Source organism: Ranitomeya imitator, chromosome 8 (genome assembly GCF_032444005.1).
Source record: "Ranitomeya imitator isolate aRanImi1 chromosome 8, aRanImi1.pri, whole genome shotgun sequence".
Lineage (NCBI taxonomy): Eukaryota > Metazoa > Chordata > Amphibia > Anura > Dendrobatidae > Ranitomeya > Ranitomeya imitator.
Genome location: NC_091289.1, coordinates 116,343,482 through 116,361,331, shown reverse-complemented (window position 1 = coordinate 116,361,331; position 17,850 = coordinate 116,343,482). Strand labels below are relative to the sequence as shown.

Genomic DNA, 17,850 nt, shown 5'->3' with positions numbered 1-17,850 from the left:
GATTTCCATATCACTCTTTTTAATTTGGAGATGGCTTTAGACTGTGAAAAAGTGCACCAAATTCTTATATAGCATTTACACTGGCCAACCCATTGCTATTAAACGTTCATAACTATGTTGGTCATTCATTCATCTGTTTAAATAGGCTAATTGAACATTTTCCAGTGGTCTCTTACTTTTTGCCAAAGCTGTATAGGAAAGTACAGTTTGTCTGATTTTTCTCTTTACAGGTATATTTTTGAGTAGGGTTGAGCGAAACGGGTCGAAAATTTTCAGAAGTCGCCGACTTTTGGCAAAGTCGGGTTTCATGAAACCCGACCCGACTCCTGTGTGGGGTCGGCCATGAAGTCGGCGATCTTCTGAATCTGGAATCGGAATTCCGATACCGATTCCCAATATGTTTAAGATATCGGGAATTGGTATCGGAATTCAGATTTAAGTGTAAAATAAAGAATTAAAATAACAAATATCGCCATACTTACCCTCTGACGCGCCCTGGTACTAACCGGGAACCTTCCTTCCTTAGAATCAGCCTTCCAAGACCTTGCGGTGACGTCGCGGCTTGTGATTGGTCGCGCGGCCGCCCATGTGACCGCTCGCGTGACCAATCACAAGCCGCGACGTCACCGCGACGTCACCGAAGGTCCTGGAAGGGCTGAGTCTTAGAAAGGAAGGCTGCCGGAAAGAAGCAGGGCGCGTCCGAGGGTAAGTATATACCTAATAGGAATATACTCACTCTCGGACGTGCCCTGCTTCTTTCCGGCAGCCTTCCTTCCTAAGAATCAGCCCTTCCAGGACCTTCGGTGACGTCGCGGTGACGTCGCGGCTTGTGATTGGTCGCGCGAGCGGTCACATGGGCGGCCGCGCGACCAATCACAAGCCGTGACGTCACCGCAAGGTCCTGGAAGGCTGATTCTAAGGAAGGAAGGTTCCCGGTTAGTACCAGGACGCGTCAGAGGGTAAGTATGGCGATATTTTTTATTTTTATTCTTTATTTTACACTTAATTATGGATCCCAAGGCCTGAAGGAGAGTTTCCGCTCCTTCAGACCCTGGGAACCATTGGAAACCCAATGCACTGCATTGGGTTTCGAGTTTCGGCCGACCCCGACCCCGACTTTTTTATAGGATCGGCCGATTTCACTCGACCCGACTTTTGATTATTGGTCAATCTAAATGGGTTTTTGCATATCTAGCTTGCAGTTGTGCTCAATTCAAATGGCCAGCAATAAGTATTCATGAAATCTTGTTGTAACTACAGTAAGGCTAATTATTAGGGATAAGTGATACCTAGTATCTGGTACTGATCCCCGAACAAAGATTTTTTTTACTGTATCCCCACTTTCCTGTTCAAGTTCCCCAGCCTAATAACGCTTGTTGTAAGACTTCAGAGCAGCCAATCAACAAGCTTTTGGATTGTGGGCACTGCGGAACTATCACAGCCATGCCAAACTTTGGCATTGCTGCCATTGGCCAGTGCAGCATGTGACCCAGCCTGTATGAAGGCCAGATCACGAGTGCCACCATTGTGATCTCATTAATGTGGGGATAGGAAGCAGCTGGAGTGAGGGACAAATAGTGCACACTCTGCAAAAAACTGTGTATTCTGTTACCTATATCTGTGGTAGTACTGCGCTAGTACTGTGCCAAAAGCCGCCATGCTTACTCTTCACCTACTTGCCTGTGGGAATTGGTCTTTGCAAGGGAACCTGTCACCAGAAAAAAATGCTACTAGCCTGAAAAAATGGGGTTAATAACATGCATGGCACCTGCACATAGAAAAATGCTGCAAGGAAAAAATGCTGTTCTCCCTGGCAGCATTCGGTTTTAATCATGGTTGAGGCACTGATTCAGTCATCGCTTTTCAGAATTCAGAGCTCTGACTGTAACCGGCCTTGACTGACATTCCCTCTACATTGTGGCTGGCTGTCAGTCATGGCCGGAGGCGCAGTTTCAGCTGCCACTCTGTATTCTCAGAGCATTTACTGAACCAGTGCCCGTGCCGCCCCCATGAATAAACCGAATGCTGCCGAATAAAATAAAGTTAATTTTCTCTTCACAACGCTAGGTTAAGTTCATTTTAAGTAGACTCCAATTTATTTAACTGATGAAAGTTTTCACCTATTTTACTATGCTTCTGCTTCTTTCCTAGAAATAGTTAATTACTTGGTATCCAGGCACATGAATACCATGTGCTAAGCTCATCATTGAGGAGTCTTCTAAATGAAGAATGTTACAGTATATTTAATACTGCAAACATTGATCAGGCCAGAACCAGGAATAAAATGAATAACTGCCCGACAATAACATCAAAGTCAAATCAAACACTTCTCACTACCATCCCTATCCCAAGGAACTTTATAAGGATATATTGGGAGAATATATGAAAGAATACTATGAAGATATGTAGAGTATAAATACATAATTGTGGACTTTTTTTAGATTTTTTTTTTACATTCCCTGTAGTTTATTCCTGTCTGACATATAGGACATGAATTCGTGTCAAGAACAATAAAAACTACTATTCTTCTTTTTATTCCAATGGTTCCAAATAAAACACTGCATGGAACAATTTTACTGCCTCTGGCTGTTTATCTCCAAAAGTCTATGTTTTTAACTTAGCACTTTAATTACACAGATTGTGTAACCCCCTGGCAATACAGAATTACTTTTCTGTTGAAAACTATCACTCTAAATTACTTTTACAATAGCTAGAAACCAATTTTCGTATTTATCTACGACCAAATCCTAAGTGTTATAGACCACCGGGAGATCGCAATGATTCAACTGAGAATGTAAGTTGACAACACTATTAAAGTTGCACTTTGAGTGATGTAAGATTTTACACTGATTTCCCAACAAAATGAGACTTGTTTTGTTGTCAACTACATTGCAAAAATGCAAAAAGAAAAGCTTTAGGTTTTTGGATCTACTTTACTCAGGCACCTTGGTAAAAATCTACCAACCTATGCAACAACTGGCCTTATCTACTATATAAAGCTGAATGTGTGTATGTGTGTGTGTATGTGTGTGTGTGTGTGTATGTCCGGGATTGGCATCTGCACCGTCGCAGCTACAGCCACAAAATTTTGCACAGTCACACGACTGGACCCTGAGAGCGTCATAGGCTACGTTGTGAGGTGAAATTTTAACCCCGCGCTTTCCAATTCACCAAACAATTTTGCCCCTATCTACATAATGGGGAAAAAAGTGAAAGGAAAAGTGTTGGAAGCGTCGCAGCTACAGCAACAAAATTTTGCACAGTCACACGTCTGGACCCTGAGAGCGTCATAGGCTACGTTGTGAGGTGAAATTTTAACCCCGCGCTTTCCAATTCACCAAACAATTTTGCCCCTATCTACATAATGGGGAAAAGTGAAAGGAAAAGTGTTGGAGGCAAATTGACAGCTGCCAGATGTGAACAAGGGGGACTTAAAGAGTGAGAGCGATGGCGCCAAAGAGTATATACCGTACAGTTGCTAAGGTGGGACCCCGACATGGGATACTCACCACACACGGGTATATGAACACACACACAAAATGCGCCACACACTACCACGTGCTTAAACAGATATACCACCCTCAGCACACATTTCACCACACATACACCAACCTCGCCACATAAAAGTCGAAACACAAAAGTCGCCGCTCAAAACTCACCACGCGCAAAACTCGCCACATGCAAAAAATAGGCTCACGCAAAACTCACCACAAGTGCAAAACTCACCTCATGGAAAACTCGCCACACGCAAAACTTGCACATGCGGAAAAATTGCCACATGCACAAAATTTGCAACACATGCAAAAGTTGCCTCACACAAAACTTGCACATACTCAAAAGGCACCAGACATAAAACTCACCACGCGCAAAACTGGCCATGCGCAAAACTTGCTGCACACAACTTGCTACACTAACCTGTCACATGCAACTCGACACACAAAAAGTTGCTACACACATGTTGCCACACAAAACTCACCTCACAAAAGTCGCTACATGCATGTCGCCACACACAACTCAACACACACAACTTGACAAACGAAACTCGCCCTAAAACACACACAAGTCTGGTATTAGCCTTCAAAAATAAAAATCTGATTAATAAGCAGACAAACTACAAGAGCAACAAATGTACCATATAGGAAATACGGCAGCTGTCAGTCACATGACCTGTCTATTATGTGTATGTGTGAGCTAATATATACTGCCAGGGGGAGGGTTTCCTGTTGGCTGGGGATTTATCAGGCTGCCAATTTATCTTACAAATACTGAGGTAAAAATACTGAGCAAATAACGTGTTAACGAGGTCTAATACAGGAGATCACACAGGTATATACTATATACAGGGGAGATGACACACAGATATATACTATATACAGGAGAGATGACACACAGGTATATACTATATAAAGGAGGAGATAACATACAGGTACATACTATATACAGGAGGAGATGACATACAGGTATATACTATATACAGGAGGAGATGACACACAGGTATATACTATATACAGGAGCAGATTACCTACAGGTATATGCTATATACAGGAGGAGATGACATACAGGTATATGCTATATATAGAAGATGACATACAGGTATATACTATATACAGGAGGAGATGACACACAGATATATACTATATACAGGGGAGATGACACACAGGTATATACTATATACAGGAGGAGATGACATACAGGTATATGCTATCTATAGAAGGAGATGACATACAGGTATATACTATATATAGGAGGAGATGACATACAGGTGTATATATATATATAGGAGGAGATGACATACAGGTATATACTATATATAGGAGGAGATGACATACAGGTATATACTATATACAGGGGAGATGACACACAGCAGGTATATACTATATACAGGGGAGATGACATACAGGTATATACTATATACAGGAGATGACATACAGGTGTATACTATATATAAGGGAGATGACAAACATGTATATACTGAGGTGAAAATGAGAGGTGTGAGGTAAAAATGAAAAGGTGTGAGTGCAAAATGAGAGGAGTGAGGGAAAATAGTGTAGTGATCGGAAAATGACAGATGTGAGGTCGAACTGACAAGTGTTAGGCGGGAATGAGAGGAGTGAGGGAGAAAATGAGAGGTGTGAGGGAGAAAATGAGAGATGTGAGGGGGAAAATTAAAGATGTGATTGGGAAAATGAGAGGCGTGATGGGAAAATAAGAGAAGTGACGTGCTATAACTAACCACAGATATTTACTATGCCCAGGCAACGCCGGGCTCTTCAGCTAGTTGGATATAAAAAAAGAATAAACATTTGAAAATTTAGCAGAAGAAGCAGAAGTAGACGATCACCCAACAATCCAAAAATGTATTTAAAAATTTATAGAAAATATACACTTCATGCCTTCTAATAAATTGCTAGAGATTCTCCATTAATTACTTATATACTTGAGAACAATACCAGGTAACATAATTAATACAAAGGAATAGCACTAAATTGTGCCAAGTAGACCCCAAGCAAGGGAAATAACCAACTTCATGTATACAAGAGAGCAAAAAGGACAAAGGAGTATTACTGTTTAAGAAAAAGTATTTTTATTATTAACTACACATAATAAATACAAAAATATACCACAGAAAGATAGTAAGGTGCATAAGGATGGAAATATAGGACCACCGGTGCCAGACACCTATTAATAGTCCGTATAAAATAGGAAGAGGCGCTGATTCAATGAGGGAGGAAAATTAAGGTACATCTAACATCATAGTCTTAGAATAAAGATGCGGATTGCTAAGTACAGCGCTTGCCAGTGAATGCGGAGGGTGGGTGGCACCGGACTGGATCTTGAGAGTCCCAACGTGTGTTTCGCTTTTTAGTTGATTGCTTTCTCAAGGATATCCCCTTGAAAAAGCAATTGACTAAAAAACGAGATGTGCATTGGTGCTCAGCCATAGTGTAAGAATAGGGTGCTCATGTAATGCTATTTGAACCGGTTATCAGCAAAAGCATCTAACAATACAGACACAGAGGGCTATTAAAGGCATAAAGCATGTGAGAATGAGTTGCCTGCCAGGGCAGTGGGGATACTCGGTACCGGGTCCGGTCGCACTTAAAAGGGATGTCATGGTGGCTGCGACCTGGTCCGTGGCCCTGGGCGCCCAAGTAAAAAGGAAAGGTTTTTTAAAGGGATTTATAATAAAGTTTGTGTTCGTGACACCACCTGTGGTTCTCGATCAGAGGGTACCGACACTGCTTAATGGGTTCCTCTGTGGTGATGTTACTGCAGCAAAGATGGTGATGCTTCCCACAGGTGAAGCGGAGTCTCCAGGGCTCCCGGTGTGCTGGACAGGGATGGTGTATGCCGGAAAATTTATGGAGGACACAGAGTTGTAACGTCTTTACCTGGTTTACTGGTGGTAGTAGGTCACAGTCCAGGGTACCAGGAACAGGCGGTGATATGATCCCACCGGCCTGGAGGCAAAGATGGATCTCTTCCAGGTGAGGTAAGCCTTCTTACTTGTGCTCGAATGCGAGGTCCTTGCTGCCCGTGGCTTCCATACAAAGTCCTCTCTCTCCTGTCCTGGGACAGTAGCCCGTATGTGGGCAGTGTGAGCCTTTTTATAGGGTCTCTATCACGACCCGGGCTCTTAGTGCACGGCTACACCTTCAGGTGTGGGTGCGGTCAAATTACATAAAGTCCTATGCCTTCCGGTTCTGCCATGCGACCTGGAGTACAACACAGCCTCTGGCTCCCGGTGCTCGCTTCCTGCTCTTCGGCTTAGAGGGTACCCCGTTACAGTTCCCCTCCAAGCTCCTTTCTTTCTCCTGTGCTTCTTTCCTCAGATGCTCTCTAACAAGCAACCCTTCAGGTTCTCTTCCTTTCCTGGAGCTGCAGCTCACATGTGGCTGCACGGCCCAACTGTCTGCTCGCACTCCTCTGCCACTGTCTGCTCCAGACTAGCTAACTTCTCCTCCAGACCAGAATACTTAAAGCTGGGGAAGCTCCTCTGAATCCGGGTTCAGAGCTCCCCCTTCTGGCCTGGATTCAGAATGTGTTGTATGTAGGTGCATTACCTGGTAAAGGGAATCCTCCTTGCCTCCAAGCATGATATCGCCCTCCCCGGAAGGAAGGCAACATCATTGTAAAAACCAGTTACCTGGGGTTTACAAGAAAATGATGCGAGGAATTTGATTATGGTAAAAATTTTGAATGGGCAACATAGGGATAGTTAGGTTAAAGCATTGAGATGGTAGGCCAGTCTGAACAAATGCATTTTTAGCCCATGCTTAAAACTGTGTGGATTGGGGATTAATTGTATTAACCTGGGTAGTACATTCCAAAGAATTGGCACAGCACGTGAAAAGTCTTGGAGACGGGAGGAGGTTCTGATTATTGAGGTTAACCTCAGGTCATTAGCAAAACGGAGGGCACAGGTAGGGTGGTAGATTGAGATGAGGGAGGAGATGTAGGGTGGTGCTGAGCCATGGAGTGCTTTACGGGAGAGGATAATAAGTTTGTATTGGATTCTGGAGTGGATGGGTAACCAGTGTAGTGACTGGCACAAGGTAGAGACATCTGTGTAACGATTGGTGAAGAATATGATTCTGGCTGCAGCATTCAAGACAAATGGGAGAGAGGAGAGTTTGGGAAGAGGGAGACCGATTAGTAGAGAGTTACAATAGACCAGACACGAATGAATAAGAGAAACAGTGAGAGTTATTGCAGAGTAGAAAGTAAGAAAGGATCGAATTCTAGAAATGTGTTTGAGGTGCAGATAAGAAGAGCGAGCCAGTGATCAGATGTGGGGGGGGGGGGTGAATGAATGCTCTGAATCAAGTATGACCCCAAGACAGTGGGCCTGTTGCTGGGGAGTAATGGAGGAACCACACATGGAAATGGCAATGTCGGGAATAGGCACATAAGTAGAGGGAGGAAACACAAGGAGGTTCAGTTTCAGATAGATGGAGGACATGATGTTAGAGACAGCGTAAGGCAATCACTAGTATTTTCTAAAAAGGCAGGTGAGATACCAGGAGTAGAGGTTTATAATTGGGTGTCATCAGCATAGAGACGGTACTGGAATCCCAATCTACTAATTGTTTGGCCAATAGGGGCAGTATACAAAGAGAAGAGGAGGAGGCCTAGAACCGATCCTTGTGGAACTTCAACAGTAAGGGGAAGATGAGAGGAGGAGTATCCAGCAAAAGATACAGTGAAGGAGCGGTCAGAGAGATAGGAGGAGAAGCAGGAGAGAACAGTGTCTTTGAGGCCAATGGAGTGGAGAATAGTGAGGAGGAGCTGATGATCTACAGTGTCGAATGCTGCAGAGAGATCCAAGAGAATTAGCAAGGAGCAGTGACCATTAGATTTAGCTGTTAGTAGATCATTAGAGATTTTAGTAATGGAAGTTCCAGTATAGTGTAAAGAGCGGAAACCAGATTGTAGAGGGTCGAGAAGAGAGTTATCTGAGAAATAGCGGATAAGATGGGAGTGGACCAGGCGTTCCAGGAGTTTAGAGATGAAGGGAACATTAGAGACAGGTCTATAGTTAGCGGCATAGTTTTGGTCAAGGGTTGGTTTTTTAAATAATGGATGCTTAAATGAGGAGGGAAAGATACCAGAAGAGAGAGAGAGGTTGAATATTTTTGTAAGGTGGGTGGTGACAGCAGGGGAAAGGGACTGGAGGAGATGAGATGGAATTGGGTCACTGGTGCAAGTGGTTAGTCGAGAAGATGCAAGCAGCCTGATTGCTTCTTCTTCTGTGACTGGCTCAAAATCAGAGAGTGAGCTAGATGCAGTGGGGGAGGGAAAATAGTGCATGATGTGAGGCAATTGGGAGATAATTTCCTGTCTGATATAGTCAATTTTTTCTTTGAAATAATTGGCCAGGTCTTCAGTGCAGAGATCTGTGGTTGGGGTCTTCACTCTTGGGTTGAGTAGGGAATGAAAAGTGTCAAAGAGACATTTCAGGTTATTGGACTATTAACCTGTTTGAAATAAAGCTTTGAAGAATATGGTCCGCCATTCATCTTTATTAGCAGCACAGATTTGACACATACCCCTGCTTTCACCATTGTTGGGTCTGGTGTAAATCATCTTCCTCTTGGCAATACCCCATAGATTCTCTATGGGGTTAAGGTCAGGTGAGTTTGCTGATCAATCAAGCATAGTGATACTGTTGTTTTTAGACCAGGAGTTGGTACTTTTGGCAGTGTGCAAAGGTGCCAAGTCCTGCTGGGAATTTAAATTTCCATCTCCAAAAAGCTTGTTGGCAGAGGGAAGCATGAAGTGCTGAAAAAACCTTTGGTAGACGGCTGCGCTGACTTTGGTTATACTGGGGACCTACACCAGTAGATGACATGGCTCCCAAACCATCTGTTAGGAGTCGAGTTTCCTCTGCTGCACAGGGGGAATCTCGATCCGTGTCTGCTGCGGTCTCCCATTCGGTATCGGCCGCAGTGGGCTCTGCTCAGCGGAGACGTCGCTCCCAGCGTCTCGCTGAGGCTGATTCGGTGCATAGGGTCACTACTGCCTTTTCTGGCTTTCCTATGGTACCCTGCACTGATCTGCGGCGAGCAAGCCTCTCTGGGACTAAGTCCTTATTTACTCATACTGAGCATGCCCAGGGCAGGGTCTCCCATTGGAGGTCGAGGGCCACATGTTCGGTCACATGCTCAGGTACTGCAGTACATTCCATTGGTCCTCCTGGAAGGTCCTGAAAGGGCAAAACATGCTCAGGTACTGCACCACTTTCCATTGGTCCTCCTGGAAGGTCCTGAAAGGGCAAAAACTTCAGTAGCAGCTTCCTGTGCTGCAACTATATAAACTGCGCATGACCGCACGGCCATGCGCTAATATTGTCTTGTAAATATGTGTGTGTGTTGTGAGTGAAAGTCGCTCTTTAAATAACCCTCCCTATTGAATGTCTGTTCGCGGAAGGTGTATGTTTGCTATCTAGCGCCCGACTTATCCTACAGCACGTAACACACATCACAGCGTCCAGTTGCTGTGTCCGCCAGTACGGCGCCGTGCGCTTCCTCTGCGCTTTCCTTACCCAAGCCTGGGTGGTTAGTGGCGTCCATCAGTGCGGCACCGCACGCACTCTCGTGCCTTTATTTACTATTTCAATAGTTTCCTTTCACACCCAGTTGCAGTGTTGTGCCAGCAGTGGTCTAATCGGACTTCAATCCTAGTTGGGGTTGTGTTCGCTGACTTATTGCTCGCGCTCTATGTGCGGTACCGCGGTCCTGTGACGCAACAGGATCGCTTCCTTCACGCAGGGTGAAGTTAACCCTTGTATGTATACTTATAGTACCGCCATATAGTCCATCTTACTTAGCAGCAGGTACTTTCCTGCACGGTGGATCCCGGGTTGCGAACGCACCAATTCCATTTAATAAACTATATATTTGGTGCGTTCCACCAACCCTAACACCATCAATGATTGTGGACACTTCACACTAAACCTCAAGCAGCTTGGATTGTGTGCCACTCCACTCTTCCTCTAGACTATGTGACTTTAATTTCCAAATGAAATGCAAAAATGTATTTTCTTCTGAAAACTATACCTTGGACTATTGAGCAACAGTCCAGTTATTTTTCTCCTTAACTCCTGGTAAGACACTTCTGAGGTTGTCTATTGGTCATGAGTGGCTTGACACAAGGAATGCAAATTTCGCAACCCATGTCCTGGATACATCTGTGTGCTGTGGCTCTTGAAGGAATTGGTTCATCAGCAGTCCACGCATTGTCAATCTCCCCCAAATTTTTGAATGGCCTTTACTTAACAATCCTTTCAACGCTGCAGTTATCTCGGTTGATTGTGCTCCTTTTTCTACCACACTTTCCTTACACTCAACTTTCCATTAATATGCTTGGATACAGCAATGACCTTTTGTGGTTTACCCTCCTTGTAGAGTGTGTCAATGACTGCCTTCTTGACATCTGTCAAGTCAGCAGTCTTCCTCATTATTATGGAGCCTACTGAAACAGACCAATGGATCTTTTTAAATTCTTGGGAATCTTTTTGCAGGTGTTTTTTGTTAATCATTCTAATTTACTGAGATAATGACTTTTGGGTTTTCATTGGCTGTAAGCCATAATCATCAACATTAACAGAAATAAACACTTGAAATAGATCACTCTGTGTGTATTGACGCTAACTAATATATGAGTTTCACTTGTTGTATGTAAGAAATGTAAATTAACGTTTTGATGATACTATAATTTTGTGAGAAGCACCTGTAGATAGTAGCACTTTAAAAAATAATTTTGCCACAATTGAAGCCCGTTAGTATTCTCACCCACTATGATACCCCTTTCTTGGCCGCCATAAAGTATGATAACCCCCAAAAAAACAAAATGCTTCCAACACAGTGTACAATACTATTATAGTGATGATGTATTATGCCCTCACTGTGCTCTCAACACAGTATGATGTTGACACAGTGCCCCCAAACACAGTGCAATGCCCCACAGTTCAGTCATCACAGTATATCTCCACCACATTCCCCAATACAATATAATACTCCTACACTTCCCCTTACACAGTGCCCTCCAGACAGTATGATGCCCTTACAGTACCTCCGATACAGCAAAATTCTCGCACAGCACTCCAGCAAAGAATGATGCTGATGCAGTATCCTCCACACGATACTGTATGTGTTCCCCATATTACTCCAAAACACAGTATGATATTCCCTCAGTCCCTTATGCACATTATAAGGCTAAGAGTGACCCACCATGCAATATGGAGCACCTACCATAAACCCCTCTTCCCCTCTCCACAGTATGATACCCCTACAGCCCACCAGTCAGCACGATCTTCTGGCATAATATGATGGTCCCACAGACCCTCACAGTATGATGTTCCCAAAACCCTAATACAATATGATGCTCCAACATTCGCCTTACACAGTATGATTTTCCTACAGCCCACAGCCAGTATGAAGGCCTCATATGGTATGATTCCCTTATATCCCCCAACTCATGGTCCCCATAATGAACTTGAGATTTACCTCAATTAGACGTAAGACATTGCTTGTAGCTCTGATGTGTGTAGTAATGTTTTTAGCCACAGTCTGTAACTCAAATGGCACTGTGCCCCTCCCCCTTTTGGCTCGGCATGACAATTTATTTGGTATTTTCAATCTCAGAACATAGATACAGTTGAATAAAATGATGGAATAAAGCTGTTGGCTTCTTCAACCATTCAGACTATGCATCCGAGTCTCTAGATTGTGCTTGTTGAATGGAGCCTCTGTCCGCACGCTGCACAGATGCAGCAGCACATCACGTGTACAGGACTGAATAGTTTTTATTTTATCAGTAGGTATTTGTTGGGGTCTGTGTGTGCCATCATACTGTTTGTGGGAGACCGTAGAGGCTATGATGCTTGCATGGCGGTTATCATATTGTGGGTGGGTAGTTCTGGTTGGTCATCATACCATATGGGGGATGGGGGAGGCCGTCATGTAGTATGTGGAGTGTCTTTGAAGGGACATCTGGTGAGGGGAAAAGAGGCTGCAGGTACATACATAAAAATTATGGGGCACTATAGCGGAATTCTTAATTTGGCAACCCTCCCCCAAATTTATATACAGTGGGGAAAAAGTATTTAGTCAGCCACCAATTCTGCAAGTTCTCCCACTTAAAAAGATGAGAGAGGCCTGTAATCGGCATCATAGGTAGACCACAACTATGAGAGTCAAAATGAGAAAACAAATCCAGAAAATCACCTTGTCTGATTTGGCAAGATTTATTTTGCAAATTATGGTGGAAAATAAGTATTTGGTCATTAACAAAAGTTCATCTCAATATTTTGTTATATATCCTTTGTTGGCAATGACAGAGATCAAACATTTTCTGTAAATCTTCACAAGGTTGGCACACACTGTTACTGTCATGTTGGTCCATTCCTGTGTGTTACTGATGGTAACCTTTGTTACGGTGGTCCCAGCTCTATGCAGGTAATTCACTAGGTTGACCCCGTGTGGTTCTGGGATTTCTGCTCAACGTTCTTGTGATCATTTTGACCCATGGGGTGAGATATTGCATGGAGCCCAAGATCAAGGGAGATTATCAGTGGTCTTGTATGCTTTCTATTTTCTTATTTTTGCTCCCCACAGTTGATTTCATCACAGCAAGCTACTTGCCTATTGCAGATTCAGTCTTCCCAGCCTGGTGCAGGGCTACAATTTTGTTTCTGGTGTCCTTTGACAGCTCTTTGGTTTTTACCATAGTGAAGTTTGGAGTATGACTGTTTGAAGCTGTGGACAGGTGTCTTTTATACTGATAACAAGTTCAAACAGGTGCCATTACTACAGATAATGAGAGAAGGAGAGAGGAGCCTGTGAAAGAAGAAGCTACAGGTCTGCGAGAGCCAGAAATATTGTTTGTTTTTAATTGACCAAATACTTATTTTCCATCAGAATTTGCAAAATAAATCTTGCCAAATCAGACACAGAGATTTTCTGGAATTGTTTTCTCATTTTGACTCATAGTTTTTGTCTACCTATGATGACCAAATCTGATAGCAGTACATGGATGCTGTAAGGGTCTGTGCTAGAGAAGCAGTACAGTTGCACTGTTTCAACGATTCACGACACGACGATCTTCCATTTTTGCACCTTTGTTTTTCCTTCTCTGTACTACAAGAGCCATAGCCTTTTTATTTTCCCATAAGAGGGCTTGTTTTTTTGCAAGAAGAGTTGTAATTTTGAATAGCATAATTTATGTACCATTCAATGTACTGGAAAAAGTTAAAATAATTCCAAGTGCTGTAAAAATTGCAAACAAAAATGTAATTTATCCATTTTTGAGGGTATTGTTTTTACAGTGTTCACTATGTTCTAAAAATAAAATGATCTGGGAATATGATTCCAGAGTTCAATGTAAATTCAATGATGCCAAACTTGTACAGTTTTATTTTGTTTATTTTAAAAAATGTGAAAACTTGAGAAATATGTAAAAAACAAAGCAAACAAAATAAAACCCCAAAACATTTGGTCAGTGTACAGGAATTTGTTAGGACTATTTTGTTGTATGGAGATTGCTGTGGGGGCCATTATTTTGTGTGAAGGGCTATGTAGGGGCCATAATACTGTTTGGAGGGTAGTGTGGAATCCATCATACTGTTTGGATGGCTTTGTGAAGGCCATTATTCTGTATAAATGGCCATTAAACTATACAGAGAGCCACAATCCTGTGTGGGGGACTTTGTGTGATCTATCATATTGAAGGCTGTGAGGTCATCATACTCTTGGGAGGACAATGTCAATATCCTCATACTGTGTGTTGGGAACAAAATACTGTGTTCGGGTCACTGTGGGGCATCATACTGTGACAGTAACATACTGTGGCAGTATCATACCTTGCAGAGAGAGAATTGTAGTGTCATCATACTGTGCGTGTGGAGGTTACTGTGGAGGAATTCACTGTGGGGGTGTCATACTGTCCTTGAAGAGCACTTTTGTTGGTATATATATTGTAGTGCAGCGGTATCCACACTATGCAGTGATGAATTAGTGACCAGGAAATTTGGAAGCAAAACATCTCTTTAATCTTCAACGCACAAAAAACACAGCAGACAACATCTTCTGGATCGCAGCCAGGAAGCATATCCTTTGGATTGCAGCCAATAAACATGACAGTCCACCTCCAAGACCAGTTTCTGTGGGCTTCTGTACCATAGTGTTCACTGTGACTGCCAGGCCTTTCAGCTCCCTTGGCTGTTTGGCACCGCTTGACTGTGTTATCCCACACAGGTGGAGCTCTGCTTAGCCTTCTGTTCTGCATTCTTGCAAACACCCGACTGACACTGACACTGACACACCCAAACCCTCTGCTTCCTGTAGTCTGTTAAAAAAGTAAAAGCTCAGCAGGTTTTCTTAAATCTGCCTTGGACAAATAGCTTGCCCAAGACTAACACTGACTTTTAATTTGCTTTGCAATCACAGCTACGCTTGTGACTGCAATGTACTCCCATGGCCTCAATATGCCTCCGTGCACTTCCTGGGGGGAATACATAGCGATTCTCACATGTAACACCAGCCACTGTCCCACTATATATATATATATATATATATATATATATATATATATATATATATATATATATATATATATATATATATATATACAGTGGGGCAAAAAAGTATTTAGTCAGTCAGCAATAGTGCAAGTTCCACCACTTAAAAAGATGAGAGGCGTCTGTAATTTACATCACAGGTAGACCTCAACTATGGGAGACAAACTGAGAAAAAAAAATCCAGAAAATCACATTATCTGTTTTTTTATCATTTTTTTTGCGTATTATGGTGGAAAATAAGTATTTGGTCAGAAACAAAATTTAATCTCAATACTTTGTAATATATCCTTTGTTGGCAATGACAGAGGTCAAACGTTTTCTGTAAGTCTTCACAAGGTTGCCACACACTGTTGTTGGTATGTTGGCCCATTCCTCCATGCAGATCTTCTCTAGAGCAGTGATGTTTTTGGCTTTTCGCTTGGCAACACGGACTTTCAACTCCCTTCAAAGGTTTTCTATAGGGTTGAGATCTGGAGACTGACTAGGCCACTCCAGGACCTTGAAATGCTTCTTACGAAGCCACTCCTTCGTTGCCCGGGCGGTGTGCTTGGATCATTGGCATGTTGAAAGACCCAGCCACCTTTCATCTTCAATGCCCTTGCTGATGGAAGGAGGTTTGCACTCAAAATCTCACGATACATGGCCCCATTCATTCTTTCATGTACCCGGATCAGTCGTCCTGGCCCCTTTGCAGAGAAACAGCCCCAAAGCATGATGTTTCCACCACCATGCTTTACAGTAGGTATGGTTATTTAAAAAAGAAAAAAACACACCGGCGCTCCCAGAGGGGATATCTACTAGAAAGCTGCAGGTGTTTTAGACAGTTACTGTGCTAAATCTGTCAAGAACCGCAGTAAAAAGATATAGATAAATAAAAACACCGCGCTAACTAGAAAAGGAGGATCAATAAATAAATAATTAATAAGGCTATACCATCAGCAGGAAACAGTACTGCATAAAATGGGGATATTATCCCAATAGTCAATAATGGGCAATAATATCTATATAAGGCAGTAAAAAAGAGCAAATGCTCACAAAACCAGCAGAGTAATCAATAATAATAATAAAGCATGTTGCAAAAAATGTATAATAGATCAATAAAAAGACCGCACACTTACTTAGTGGAAGGTGACTGTTGAGAGGCTGCTGGCGCTGTCTAAATGGAAGATAACTGCTGAGAGGCTGATAGCGCTGTCCTAACAAAAATGGGCGCTGTCCCAGAAGGTAATGAGACGGGATCTCCAGCGGTCCGGGTAGCTGAAGCTGCAGGATCCAAGATCACGACAAGAGGCGGCACAACACCTGTAGATATGGGGAGCGTCCTCTCCGGTGAGTGCACAGCCTCCGTGCGTCTGGAACGCTGCTAGGCGGCACACGTGGGCCAGAGGAAAGCCGCTATACAGAGCGGTGAGAGAGAGGGGGCGTGGTCTGGGTGACGTCACCAAGACAGAAGAGAAAGGAGCAGCAGCCTCCGTCCGCTGCTCCTTTCTCTTCTGTCTTGGTGACGTCACCCAGACCACGCCCCCTCTCTATCACCGCTCTGTATAGCGGCTTTCCTCTGGCCCACGTGTGCCGCCTAGCAGCGTTCCAGACGCACGGAGGCTGTGCACTCACCGGGGAGGACGCTCCCCATATCTACAGGTGTTGTGCCGCCTCTTGTCGTGATCTTGGATCCTGCAGCTTCAGCTACCCGGACCGCTGGAGATCCCGTCTCATTACCTTCTGGGACAGCGCCCATTTTTGTTAGGACAGCGCTATCAGCCTCTCAGCAGTTATCTTCCATTTAGACAGCGCCAGCAGCCTCTCAGCAGTCACCTTCCACTAAGTAAGTGTGCGGTCTTTTTATTGATCTATTATACATTTTTTGCAACATGCTTTATTATTATTATTGATTACTCTGCTGGTTTTGTGAGCATTTGCTCTTTTTTACTGCCTTATATAGATATTATTGCCCATTATTGACTTCTGGGATAATATCCCCATTTTATGCAGTACTGTTTCCTGCTGATGGTATAGCCTTATTAATTATTTATTTATTGATCCTCCTTCTCTAGTTAGCGCGGTGTTTTTATTTATCTATATCTTTTTACTACAGTAGGTATGGTGTTTGATGGATGCAACTCAGTATTCTTTTTCCTCCAAACACGACAAGTTGTGTTTCTACCAAACAGTTCCAGTTTGGTTTCATCAGACCATAGGACATTCTCCCAAAACTCCTCTGGATCATCCAAATGCTCTCTAGCAAACTTCAGACGGGCCCGGACATGTACTGGCTTAAGCAGTGGGACACGTCTGGCACTGCAGGATCTGAGTCCATGGTGGCGTAGTGTGTTACTTATGGTAGGCCTTGTTACATTGGTCCCAGCTCTCTGCAGTTCATTCACTAGGTCCCCCCACGTGGTTCTGGGATTTTTGCTCACCGTTCTTGTGATCATTCTGACCCCACGGGGTGGGATTTTGCGTGGAGCCCCAGATCGAGGGAGATTATCAGTGGTCTTGTATGTCTTCCATTTTCTAATTATTGCTCCCACTGTTGATTTCTTCACTCCAAGCTGGTTGGCTATTGCAGATTCAGTCTTCCCAGCCTGGTGCAGGGCTACAATTTTGTTTCTGATGTCCTTTGACAGCTCTTTGGTCTTCACCATAGTGGAGTTTGGAGTCAGACTGTTTGAGGGTGTGCACAGGTGTCTTTTTATACTGATAACAAGTTTAAACAGGTGCCATTACTACAGGTAATGAGTGGAGGAAAGAGGAGACTCTTAAAGAAGAAG

The 17,850-nt window shown here is 43.4% G+C and overlaps 1 protein-coding gene across 1 annotated transcript in view; it reads left to right on the top strand.

Moving 5' to 3' along the window:
* The window catches only part of KCNT2 (potassium sodium-activated channel subfamily T member 2), a 1,033,274-nt gene that overhangs the window by 383,583 nt on the left and 631,841 nt on the right, over positions 1–17,850 (top strand). The window lies entirely within an intron of this gene.